The sequence below is a fragment of the Nyctereutes procyonoides genome, unplaced genomic scaffold (genome assembly GCF_905146905.1).
Source record: "Nyctereutes procyonoides isolate TBG_1078 unplaced genomic scaffold, NYPRO_anot_genome, whole genome shotgun sequence".
NCBI classification, from domain to species: Eukaryota; Metazoa; Chordata; class Mammalia; order Carnivora; family Canidae; genus Nyctereutes; species Nyctereutes procyonoides.
Genome location: NW_026575020.1, coordinates 25,361,799 through 25,374,656, shown reverse-complemented (window position 1 = coordinate 25,374,656; position 12,858 = coordinate 25,361,799). Strand labels below are relative to the sequence as shown.

At 37.4% G+C, this 12,858-nt stretch overlaps 1 protein-coding gene across 1 annotated transcript in view; it reads left to right on the top strand.

Moving 5' to 3' along the window:
* NUFIP2 (nuclear FMR1 interacting protein 2) overlaps positions 1–12,858 on the top strand; it is a 120,659-nt gene that overhangs the window by 77,190 nt on the left and 30,611 nt on the right. The window lies entirely within an intron of this gene.

Here is a 12,858-nt window from a genome sequence, read left to right as displayed (position 1 = left end):
TCCTTTTTTTTCTTTTTTTCTTTAAATATTTTATTTATTTATTCATGAGGGGCAGAGAGAGAGAGAGAGAGAGGCAGAAACATAGGCAGAAGGAGAAGCAGTAGCAGTATCCCAGCAGGGAGCCCGATGCGGGACTAGATACCAGGACCACAGGATCACACCCTGAGCTGAAGGCAGATATGCTCAACTGCTGAGCCATCCAAGTATCCCTGGACTCACTTTTCTTTTAGGTCAAATTCCTATGCAAGGCTTATCTGAAATTAATTTGCCTCTCCTTTTCATGAAAATGAAGGCCTCTGGGTGGGTGAATCATGCCTTAATAAATAACTTTAGTACTTCTGGCCAGCATAGGCAGCACATGTTGTCTGTCTTTGTGAGATGATTTGAAAGTGTGCAAAAAAAAAAAAAATAATCCATACAGTTATCTTGGAAGCTTAAGGAAAATATCTTGTTGCCCCAGAGAAAACTTTCCAGGTTCTACCTTTTCAAACTATTAATTCTTTCTGTATTTTATGATGCAATTTCTTTATGAAATTCCTGAAAAATTGAGTATGAAATTTTCCTAATCATGGGAAAAAATATTGTTATTACTAAGATCCATGACACTGCAGCTGTTTCTGCACCATGGAGATAAATGGCTCTCTATGTCTTTTGTTTCTGACAAATAACTTCTTTTTCTTAAGTAATTGACATGAAATGGAGAAATAAGAATTTCTCCCTTCTGTGCAATGTTGTGCAAATTATACTTGTAATATATAGGCTAAAATAGAATAGAGCGCCCTAATTTGTTCAACAACTGATTTATCTGCTTCATGAACCAGACATTGCAGTAGGAGCTAGAGATACATCAGTAAACAAGACATAGTTCCCACCCTCATGTAGCTTCACATCTAGTGGGGAAGACTAATCAAGTATTTTAATTGGGATAAGATGCCATAGAGGAAAGGTATGGAATACAGTAAACACAAAAGTAGAAGAGGAGAGATCTGCTTAAATAGGGCAAGAAGGGAGTCTTTGAAGTGACACTGACATTAAGTTTTAGAATAAGGAACCTCCTATGGGAAAGGCTAGAGAAAAACATTACACCAGAAGAACAGAATGTGCTAAGGTTCTTGACTTGACCAAAGAACTGGAAAATACAACAGATGGTATAAGCACAATGGTTGAGCGGAGAGTGACATAACGAGTTTGGAGAGAAATGCCATGACAGGATTTATATTTTAAGGTTCCTCACCTATTTTGTTAAGGATGGAAGTAGAGATACCAGTAGCTTAGATTAGAGAGTAGTGGAGATGGAAAGAAGTAAATGTTATTCAAATATAGTTGCAGGTAGAGCTGATAGGATTTGTGAATGAACTAACTGTGGGAGATGAGAGAAAAAGAGAAGTCAAAGAAGACTCCCAGTTTTCTGGATTAAGCAATTGATGAATGGCACTGTCATTACAAATGGAGAAGGTCAGAAAGAAAGGGATTTGGAGGAAAAAACTAGAGTTTCCTTTTCAGACATGATAAATGTGAAGTGCCTGTGTTATAAGGAAGAAGGTATAACAAGTAGGCAGTTGTGAGGCTGGAGCTCAGATGAGAGGACTGAGGACAGACATAAGGAATACCACGGTAGGATAATATTTTAGTCTTGGCGATGGGTGAGATCTCTCAGGAAGACAGTGTAAGAAGAGAAGAAAAGAGAGCTGAAGATTAAGTCTGGAGAACTAGCCAGTGTATAGTTGGGCTACTAAAAGAAATACTGAAGGATTAAGAGGAGCACGTGGTTTGAAGAGGAAACTGATGCTTTATCTTTGGAACTTGATAAATTTGGGGTACTGACTGGATTCTTGTCATTTCTGGTGTGGTGCCAGGACAAAATATATAGGTATCTTTTGTAATGTTAATGCTCTATTTATATTTTATTTTATAATTTGGTCTTAAGATAACTCTGAATTTTCAGAATAAAACATTCCTGATAATGCCTGAATTAGAGTTTGGAACAGGAGAAAACTCTACTAAGATCCATGACACTGCAGCTGTTTCTGAATTATGGAGATAAATAGTTCTCTATGTCACCAGTCTTAGACAAGTGGCCATTTCTTTTTTTGTAATGGACATGAGATGAAGAAAGAATAATTTGTTCAATGTTTAGTAAGTGCATTTTACTGGTAGGACACAAGCTGAGGAGAATGCAGTGACACTACGTATATATTGAGCACCTGCCATGTGCCAGACACTGTGTTAGGCCCTGGGGATAACTCAAAGAATAAGATATACAGGACTTGGAGTTTATAGACTAATAAAGGAGATGAAAAAAATTAACTTACAAATAAAATAACTACAAAGTGTGGCAAGTGGCATGAAAGACAAACACAAAAAAATAAGTGGGGGTGGCACTTTGAGTCTAGATATTTAGGGAGAGGTTCCTTGAGTAGGCGACATTTATATAAGTTGACTCCTAGAGGATAAGGAGTCAGTCACAGCAAGACTAGATTAGGGCATGTGGCTAGCCACTGATGATCCATCAAATTGTTTTAGCCAGTATTTGGTTCTGAAAAATTAAGGCAGGCTGAATAGCTCATATTGAAATATTTAGTAGTGGCACACCAAGGGTAGGGGAGGTATTGGGAGTGGTCTCCTCTCATGGGGAGAATTTTATCACTTACATTGTTTAAAATTGCCTGCACATGGTAATAATAAAAATTAGACTGACGTTTAGTCAGTTTTACTATTATTTTAAAATTCTTTATAGACAATGCCCCCATTGAGGGATGAATGTTTGCCCCCCCCCAAAAAAAAGTGTCTATGTCCTAATCCCTGGAACCTATGAATAGCATCTTATATGGTAAACGAGTAAATGTTACCTTATGTGAAGATAGGATTAAGGATTTTGAGAGTATATATTAGATTACCTTTTAGTAGAGCTGAATGCAGGTATTAGGCTGAGAAACTAAGTTATCTAGTTTCTAAGATAAATAGGTATATATTTTGATAGAGCTTATAACTATAGAATTTGATGCTACGTTGTGAGAAATGTTCCTTACTCCTAAGTTTGTACCCAAGTAACTTAACCCGAGTTAAGCTACCTGCCTGGCCTATGTAGGCATTTTATATTTCCATTCCTATTGTACAAGGAGGCCTCCTGGCAGCACATCTAGGCCCTCTCAAGACAGGACTATGGTCCTGGGCCTGGTCATAAGTTTTGGTTTAATACTGACCAGTGTTAGGGACATTCAATCACACTAACTAAACTTGTAAGTCTGGCAAATGACAAAATTCCACGGTTTAAGAATATTTACTAATTCAACGAAGAATGAGGAACTTGAGGGGTGTCTGGGTGGCTCAGACGATTAAGTGTCTGCCTTCAGCTCAGGTCATGATCTTGGGGTCCTGGGATCGGGCCCCATGTCAGGCTCCTGGTGGGAAATCTGCTTCTCCCTCTCCTTCTCCCTCTGCTTGTGCTTTCTCTCTCTCTCTCTCTTTCTCCCTCCCCTCCCCATATGAATAAATAATATATTTTAAAAAATGAGGATCTTGTGTATGCTATTAGTCTACTTTCTCACCATAAAGGCAAGTCATACATAATATGAAATTATATTCCAAATATAGCGAGGTGACGACATCATAACAAGTAGAGTAAGTCTTATGAATGTTTTTATCTCTGCAGTAGGCAGCCTCTGAGATGACCTTTAATGAGAGTACAGTATTCATACTCTCCTGTGATCCTCTCCCCTTGTGTGTAGGTTGAACTCATTTCTAAAGAATAGAATGAAGCAGAAGTGATGGAATGTCACTTCCAAGATTAAATTACAAAAAGACTGTGATTTCATCTTGAGTGCTCCCTTTTAAAAAAATTTATTTACTTTAGAGAAAGAGAGAGAGCATGTGCAGGGGGAGGGACAGAGGGAGAGAATCTCAAGCAGACTCCTGGCTGAACTGGGAACATGATGTAGGGCTTGATCTCATGACCCATATAATTATGACGTGAGCCGAAATCAAGAGTTGAACACTTAACCAACTGAGCCACTCAGGTGCCCCTTGAGTGATCCCTCTTGTTCTATTATTGAATCTAAGGGAAGACAATTACTATGTGTGCTGCTTATGAAGAGGCCTCCTCCAGTCAACAGCCTGTGAGGAACTGAGGTCCTCAGTCCAACCCAACATAAGGAACTGAATCCTACCAACAACCACATGAGTAAGCTTGGAAGCAGATGCCCCCAGCAATTTCATGAGAGCCAGAGGTGCCCAGCTAAGCAGCACTTGGATTCCTCACCCTCAGAAATGATGAGATAATAAAAGTTTGTTGTTTTAAAGCACTATGTTTTGGGTAAATTGTTACACAGTAATACATAAGTAACACAAAACCAATCATATAACTTTTAAAATACTAATTTTAAAATATCAAAAGACTGGATGTTATGCTATATGTTGGCAAATTGAACTCCAATAAAAAAATTTTAAAAAATAAATAAATAATAAAATACCAAAAGAGAATGGGGAAGATAAAATTGATATATTGTAGTTTTCATGGCTGGACTATTTTTCTTATAGCTTCTTAAGCATTCTAATCACACTGACTAGGTTCCCTATTAGTGGTTAATTTCATCCAGTTTATGTGGAGTCTTACCAGTTTTATTCTCGGGGAGTAACCTTTTATACAACTTCTGGATGCATCTAATTATGGACTCCAACAAACTGAGTATACATTCGACTAAATATTGATTCATTCAAACATGAATTCATCTACTGGGGACTCAAAAAGGAATCCAAAATGGCAGATTAATTCTCTTGATCTTTTTTTCTTTTTTGTATTAATGTTCACAGGATAGTTGGATGTTGAAATCTTCATTTTTTAAACATACTTTAAAAAATACTCTTTTAAAAGATACTTTTTTATTTTTTTATTTTTTATTTTTTAAAATACTTTTTTATTTTATTATTTTTTTTAAATTTTTTATTTATTTATGATAGTCAGAGAGAGAGAGAGAGAGAGAGAGAGGCAGAGACACAGGCAGAAGGAGAAGCAGGCTCCATGCACCGGGAGCCCAAGTGGGATTCGATCCCGGGTATCCAGGATCGCGCCCTGGGCCAAAGGCAGGCGCCAAACCGCTGCGCCACCCAGAGATCCCTAAAATACTTTTTTAAATAAATACTCTTTTTTTAAATAAAAGGAATAAATACTCAATGTACCTTTAGAGGAAACAGAAAAGCAAAAGAGAAGAAACTAAAAATCAACTCTGCATGTGCTGCTCAGAGGACTGCTATGGAGACTGCACTATTGCTTTTAGTTGACATTTGCATATCTTTTTTTTCTTTAACATTACTAACAAGACTTTTTGTCACCATTAAAAGTCTGAATTTTAAACAGTTTCTTGGATTGGTGGCTCATATCTATCAACTTGTTCAACTTCAGCACCTGTCTCATCCTAAGTCATTTTTTCAGAGCTACCACCTTCATCATGAAGTCCCATGAGATTTCCCAGTACAAACTCAGGGTTTTCAGCATCTTCACTTTTCAAACAATGACATCATAGAGTGAAGAAGCAGATTGGCAAGCCTTTTCTATGTCTTTCCTAATGCAGCCTGGAAGCAGTTTATTGACTTCTTTCAAGTCATTTGTTTGTACCTCTCAGGTCATGATTTCCATCTTCTTCTCCTGGATTTGGCAGACCTATTGGTAGTTAGCAGAAGAGGTCTTCCAAATCTGATTATTGAGAATTTTTTTTTTAAAGTAGGCTCCATGCCAGTGTGGGCTCGAAATCACAAACCTGACATCAAGACCTGAGCTGAGATCAAGATTCAAATGCTTGAGCCACCCAGGTGCCCCTGACTATTGAGATTTTTAGTAAAACCAACAATAGAATAGACAGAGAAAATAACTATTGGTAGTCTTGACATCAATATGAGCTTCAACCATGGTCTGCCATTTTTGATCATGGAGCACATTTTGTCACTAGTAAAATCCATGCCTATGGAAGTTAGGCAGTTTTTGGCCGAATATCCTCAGTAATTAGCTTAGGTTTTCGAAATGCAACTTCATCATTCGGCAGATCAGCAAGGCATACTTCAAAAATGCCACTCTTGAGGCCATCATATGCAATTTTCATTCCTTGAGTGCTCTGGACTAGTGTTTTTATTTCTTATATTGAACACAGCTGGTGCTTTCACATCATACCATATTTCTAGAAAATGGATTAGCCACTTTCTTCTTGGCAAACTTCTTGCGCCTTTCATAAAGTGCTTTTTCTTGCCTACTGCCATGGTGCTGTTCAGACAGCCAAAAGGGCTATTTGCCTATCCTTTCAAAAACTGGGAAAACAGTCTATTCTTGGTTAACTTGCTCATTGATTTCTCTGAAACTCAGTTTCTTTAATGAAATATATCTGAGGGTTTACTTTTATATATCTAATATTTAATAATTTAGTATCACTAACATTTAATATTTGGTACCACTTACTAATATTATAAACACTATACTCAACAACTTTGTATTATCTTGTTTAAACTTGACTATAACTTGTGAGTTAGGCAATAATATTACTTCCATTTTTCAGCTGAGTAAGCTAAAGCTTAGAGACATTAAATAATTTGTCCAAACAAGGTCACTAAGCTAGCAGTTTCAGAGTAGAGATCCCTTCTCATTTCTGTCTGACTTTATACCACTCTGCTATAGTTTCTCCCTCAAACTTTCCCCCGTTTTCATAAAAGCAAAATGTCATTTTTTAAAACTTTCATATTTAGAAAAGTTGTCATATTCAGTTATTAAAAGACTAACCTAATTTACCCATACCTCTGTTCAATTCCTTTGAAAGGTTTTTGAAGTTAGTGTCTCTAGGCAAAAATATTAAGATCTAAAGGAAATATACATGAATAAAATTCTTTCCCTGCTGAAATAAAACAGTAGATGTTACTAGTGATTTGCCTCATTTTGAAACTGGAACTATCATCACAAAGCTAATTTCCATTTATATAAAACTACATAATATTGTTTCTGATTACAATTTCTGTAAAGTTATAATCAATTGTTACAGCTGAAAAACGCAACTTTTACCAGCCAAATTTCCTGCTGTTATATAGTTTTATTATAACAAAATAAAAGGCTAATCTGGGAAGAAAGAGCAGAGATATGTAATCATGACATGTTAGAGTGGGAAGAAATTTAGAGCCTCTTTGCCCATTCTCCATATTTTAGAGAGGAAAAAACTGAGGTCCGGAGAGTTAAATATTTCTGTATCTCTTAAATTGTCATAGTGCACAAAATGAAGATTAAAGGTATGTAAAAAGTGATTTTGTTGATAATTAAGACAATCTTGTAAATATATTTAGCCAAGTTCCAAAACTGAAACAGTAAGAGAAATGGATTAAAAAAACAAAACAAGGGGTGCCTGGCTGGCTCAGTCAGAGGAGCATGTGGCTTTTGATCTTGGGGGTCATGAGTTTGAGCCCCACATTGGGTATAGAGATTACTTAAAAATAAATAAATAAATAAACTTTAAAAAACAAAATGAAGGGGATCCCTGGGTGGCGCAGTGGTTTGGCGCCTGCCTTTGGCCCAGGGCGCGATCCTGGAGACCCGGGATCGAATCCCACTTGGGCTCCCGGTGCATGGAGCCTGCTTCTCCCTCTGCCTGTGTCTCTGCCTCTCTCTCTCTCTCTCTGTGACTATCATAAATAAATAAAAAAATTAAAAAAAATGAAACAAAATAAACAACACCCAAATAGCAAAAAGCATAATGCTTGGTACATAAAAAATGCCTAATAAATATTTGTGAATGAACAAATGAATAAAAAGAATTATTGCTTTCATTTTTCAAGTTCCCTCATAGTCCTTGAATTCATATTTTATTTGCAATAATAATGTGTATATATAATTTGTTACTTGGCTTTTTGCACTTGAGTTATAGTGTCAATATTTTTTTGTATTGTTATAAAATATGACTATAACCTTTGAAACTACCTATTGAAGTTACAACACTTCTGAGATTCACAAATGACTGTTAAACAGGGTAAATCTCAGTTTGGGGAGCCCTCCCTTATTAAGGAGTAAAATGCAAAAATATATTACTTTAAAAAATTATACAAAGTAATGAAAAAATATCTAGCTCTTTCAAAAGGCCATTTCTAGCGCTTTGGAGGGGCTGTGTATTGAAGGGGCCTGAATCTTCACTAGCTTCACGGTATATCTTCTTCTGTTAATAATCAGACACTATCTTCATGGTGGTTATGATATAGCTTGAATGTTTTTCAGAAGATTACTAAAATTTTAGAAATGTATATCATTTTGATAGTGTTAGAAATTCTTTCTATGCAGCCAATCTGGAATCTATTCCAGGCCCTGTTATGAACTTGGTGGCTTTTTATTATAAGCAAATTTCTTTATTTCCTCAGGCCTCAAATTCCTCGTCTGTTGAATGGACTTAGTATCTATCTTAAAGACTTAGAAATGAACATTGGGCAGCCCCAGTGGCCCAGTGGTTTAGCACTGCCTTCAGCCTGGGGTGTGATCCTGAAGACCCAGGATAGAGTCCCGTGTCAGACTCCCTGCATGGAGCCTGCTTCTCCCTCTGTCTGTGTCTCTGCCTCTCTCTCTCTCTGTCTGTCATGAATAAATAAATAAAATCTTAAAAAAAAAAAGACTTAGAAATGAAAATAAAGATAAGGGTGGCTGGGTGGCTCAGTCCATTAAGGCATGTCTGCCTTTGGCTCAGATCATGATCCCGGGGTCCTGGAATGGAGTCCAACATCCAGCTCCTTGTTCAGTGGGGAACTTGCTTCTCCCTCTCCCTGTTGCTCCCCCTGCTTGTGCATTCTCTGTGTCAAATAAATGAATAAAATCTTAAAAAATAAAAAAATAAAATACTTGATATAGTTCCTGCCACATAGTAAGTGCTCAATAAATATTAGCAACTATCATAGAAATAGCTAAGGGATCCCTGGGTGGCGCAGTGGTTTGGCGCCTGCCTTTGGCCCAGGGCGTGATCCTGAAGACCCAGGATCAAGTCCCACGTTGGGCTCCTGGTGCATGGAGCCTGCTTCTCCCTCTGCCTGTGTCTCTGCCTCTCTGTGTGTGTGTGTGTGTGCGTGTGTGTGACTATCATAAATAAATAAAAATTTATATAAAAAAAGAAAGAAATAGCTAAAACATTAACCTACCACATGTAGGAACCTCCCAGCTCCATTATAACTTCCTACATTGACTGTAGATAAAATATGCTATAAAATGAATTTCAAAGGATTGTGCAGCTTCAATTTTTATTACTTTAATTTTTGAAAATGTTACCATGAAAGTAATAGCTACATATATAACTGAACATTTGGAAAATAGAGAAAAGGAGAAAAAAAAAAGAAAAGGAGAAAAAAGGATCCATAATTTTACCAGACTTGTTATATTTTCTTGTTGTGTTTTACTCCTTAGTACAGCTATGCTATTTTATTAAAAAAAATGCTTGAAATAAGTATACCCAATTATTCTCTCTTCACAGAGCTTTGGTATTATGGCATTATTGTTTTCAAATACATGGCAAATTTCAAATATATTTTGCATAAAACTTTTAGAAAAATCAGGTGGAAGAAAAGGTACATATTTTACTGTTGTATTTCCATACTTATTATTTTTTCTTTAAAGATTTTATTTATTTATTCATGAGAGCCACACAGAGAGAGGGCAGAGACATAGGCAGAGGGAGAAGCAGGCTCCCTGCAAAGAGCCTGATACGGGACACGATCCTGGAACCCCGGGATCATTCCCTGAGCCAAAGGCAGATGCTCAACCACTGAGTCACCCAGGCGTCCCTCCATGAATTTTAAATATTCATGTTTTTACAAGGTTATGAGGCTAGTGTACATAGAACTTAATATTCTGCATTTTTTTCTTACATTATATCACAAGCCTTTCTCTATACTGCTACATGCTACTAAGGCAACATTCATAATAACTATAGCACCTGAAAGCAAGGCTTAATTTCCCAACATTCATACAAATGTATGTGAAGAAAGTAAGGGAGGCTAAGGTGTGATAAGAAGCTCAGAGTAAATGTTTTTGGTTTGGCTGCAACTATAATGTAGAAAATGGGAGAAAGAGATGTTAGACCTCAGGAATTCTTGCCTTCTAACTAAATGTCTAAGTCAAGAAAGGAATATAAACTCCTATCAACATTATTCTAACTTGTACATAAACTTTTATTTCTTGGGACACCTGGGTGGCTCAGTGGTTGAGCATCTGCCTTTGGCTCAGGGCATGATCCCGGGATTCTGGGATCAAGTCCCACATGGGGTTCCTGCAGGGAGCCTGCTTCTCCCTCTAAGGCCTATATCTCTGCCTCTCTCTGTGTCTCCCATGAATAAATAAATAAATATTTTTTAAAAACAACTTTTATTTCTCCTTTAATAGATGAGAAAGTGGTGGAATACTATTGAGTAGCAAAGACTTATTTGTGACAATGTTATTACTGTGGTTTTAGCTCTTAAAATTGGGTAAATGTACTCCCTACCACACAGTAAAGGGGTTTTTCTTCAAAATTTAATAAGGCAGGGGATTCCTGGGTGGCTCAGTGGTTTAGCGCCTGCCTTTGGCCCAGGGTATGATCCTGGAGTCCCGGGATCGAGTCCCACGTCAGACTCCTGCATGGAGCCTGTTTCTACCTCTGCCTGTGTCTCCGCCTCTCTCTCTCTCTCTAATGAACAAATAAATAAAATCTTTAAAAAAATTTAATAAGGCAACACAAATCCTCACTATAAAGAACAAGTCAAGATCTGGTCATGGTTGTCTGGATTCAGTGACACAGGCTGCTGTAAAAAGGCTTTACCTTTTAATTATGCTTTTGTGTTGGTATTCATTTATTTCAGAGCACCAGGTTTTCCCCTGAAGCTTCTTTGTTCCTTTAATATTGTCCTGCTGTAGGAAATCAAGCCACATTTTATTTATTTAAGATTTAATTTTTTTAAAGATTTTATTTATTTATTTGAGAGAGAGAGTGCACATGAGCACATTTGTAGGAGGAGGGGCATGCAGAGGGAGAGGGAGAAGCAGACTCCCCGCTGAGTTGGGAGCCCAACAGGGCTCCTATCCCAGGAACTGGGGATCACTTAACCCACGGAGCCACCCAGGCGCCCCTAAAATTTTATTTTTAAGTAATCCTCACACCCAACAGGGGCTCAAACTCAAAACCCCAAGATAGAGTCACGTGTTCCACTGACGGAGCCAGCCAGATGTCCCTCAAGCCACATTTAAAAACTGTAAAATAGGAGATCCCTGGGTGGCTCAGCAGTTTAGCACCTGCCTTCAGCCCAGGGCGTGATCCTGGAGTCCTGGGATCAAGTCCCACATCAGGCTCACAGCATGGAGCCTGCTTCTCCCTCTGCCTGTGTCTCTACCTCTCTGTCTCTCTCTCTCTCTCATGAATAAATAAAACCTTTAAAAAAACTGTAAAATATACATTGAAGAAACAATGCATATGTCCCTTGTCAAATGAATAAAACAAAAGGTGGCATATACATACAATGGAACATCATTCAGCATTAAAAAAGGGGGGCACCTGAGTGGCTCAGGGCCCTGGGATTAGTGGGAAGCCTGTTTCTCCCTCTCCCTTTGCCTGCTGCTCCCCCTGCTTGTGCTCTCTCTCTTTCTGCCAAATATATAAATAAAAAATCTTTTTAAAATAAAGTAATAAAATAAAAAGGAAGGAAAATTTGATACATACTACAAAATGATCAACCTCAAAGATATGGTAAATGAAATAAGCCAGATACAAAAGCATAAATATTGTATGGTTCAATTTGTATATCACAGAGACAGAAAATAAAATATTGGTTAAACAGGGTGTGGGGGAAGAAAGTGGGGGAATTGTTTAATGGGTACAGAGTTTCAGTTTGGGATGTTGAAAAAGTCCTGGAGATGGACAGTGGTGATGGGTTACAATGGGTGATGTGTACACTGTGAATGTATCTACTGCCACTGAACTGTATACTTAAAAATGTTTAAAGTGGTAAATTAAACATGTTTTATGCTAAATTAAGAAAATCCCCCTTGATGTAACATATATTGAGAATAGTGTATTATACATACATATTCTGTTTTAGAAGTAATTATAAAGCAAATACATGTGTAATCACCATCTAGGTCAAGAAATAAAATATTATCAAAGGGTATTCCTGTGGCCCTCTCCAACAAAACACTTCTCCTCCTTTCTGAGTAACACTCTCACTCACAATGTTCCTGACTAACCCTTGGTTTTAAAAAAATAAGGTTGTGATGTGATAATGCAGGATAAATTAAATCAACATTACAAAAGCAATGGAGCATTTCTTTAAATTCCAATATTTTCCATACATGCAATTTTTTTTAATTAATAACTTTTAAAGTGCCCTCTCTCCTTTCACTCCTGAAACTTCATATTCTACAACTTATCTTGGTTCTACAGTGGACCTCACCTGGAGTTAAAAACAACAACAAAGCTACTTCACTGTTGAGTTTAGATTTTCATGCCTCCTGCTCTCCCTTGCCTCCAACTACAAAGAAACAATGATTTAAACCCTTTGTGCCCTTTTAGAAAATTACACAGATACCCCATTGTGGAACCCTATAATCCCTTCGTGGAAAGGAAGAGATTAGCATATGAATACAAAGCAAAATGAATCCAGAATACAAAATGATCTACTGGATTGTGAAGCTCTTGTATTCTTAAAAAATGTATTTATTTCCTCTTTTTGTATTGCCCCTTTGGTGGTTCTCAGGGTTAAGGGAACTGAGCTTCCCCTCTGAGTACCCGGAAAAGGATTAAAAAAAAAAAAAAAAGCTAACATTCTAGGAGGTGCAAAACCAACAGATGGCTCCCAGAGCCAGTGGAATCGCCAGTGGAATCTGCTACACTCGAC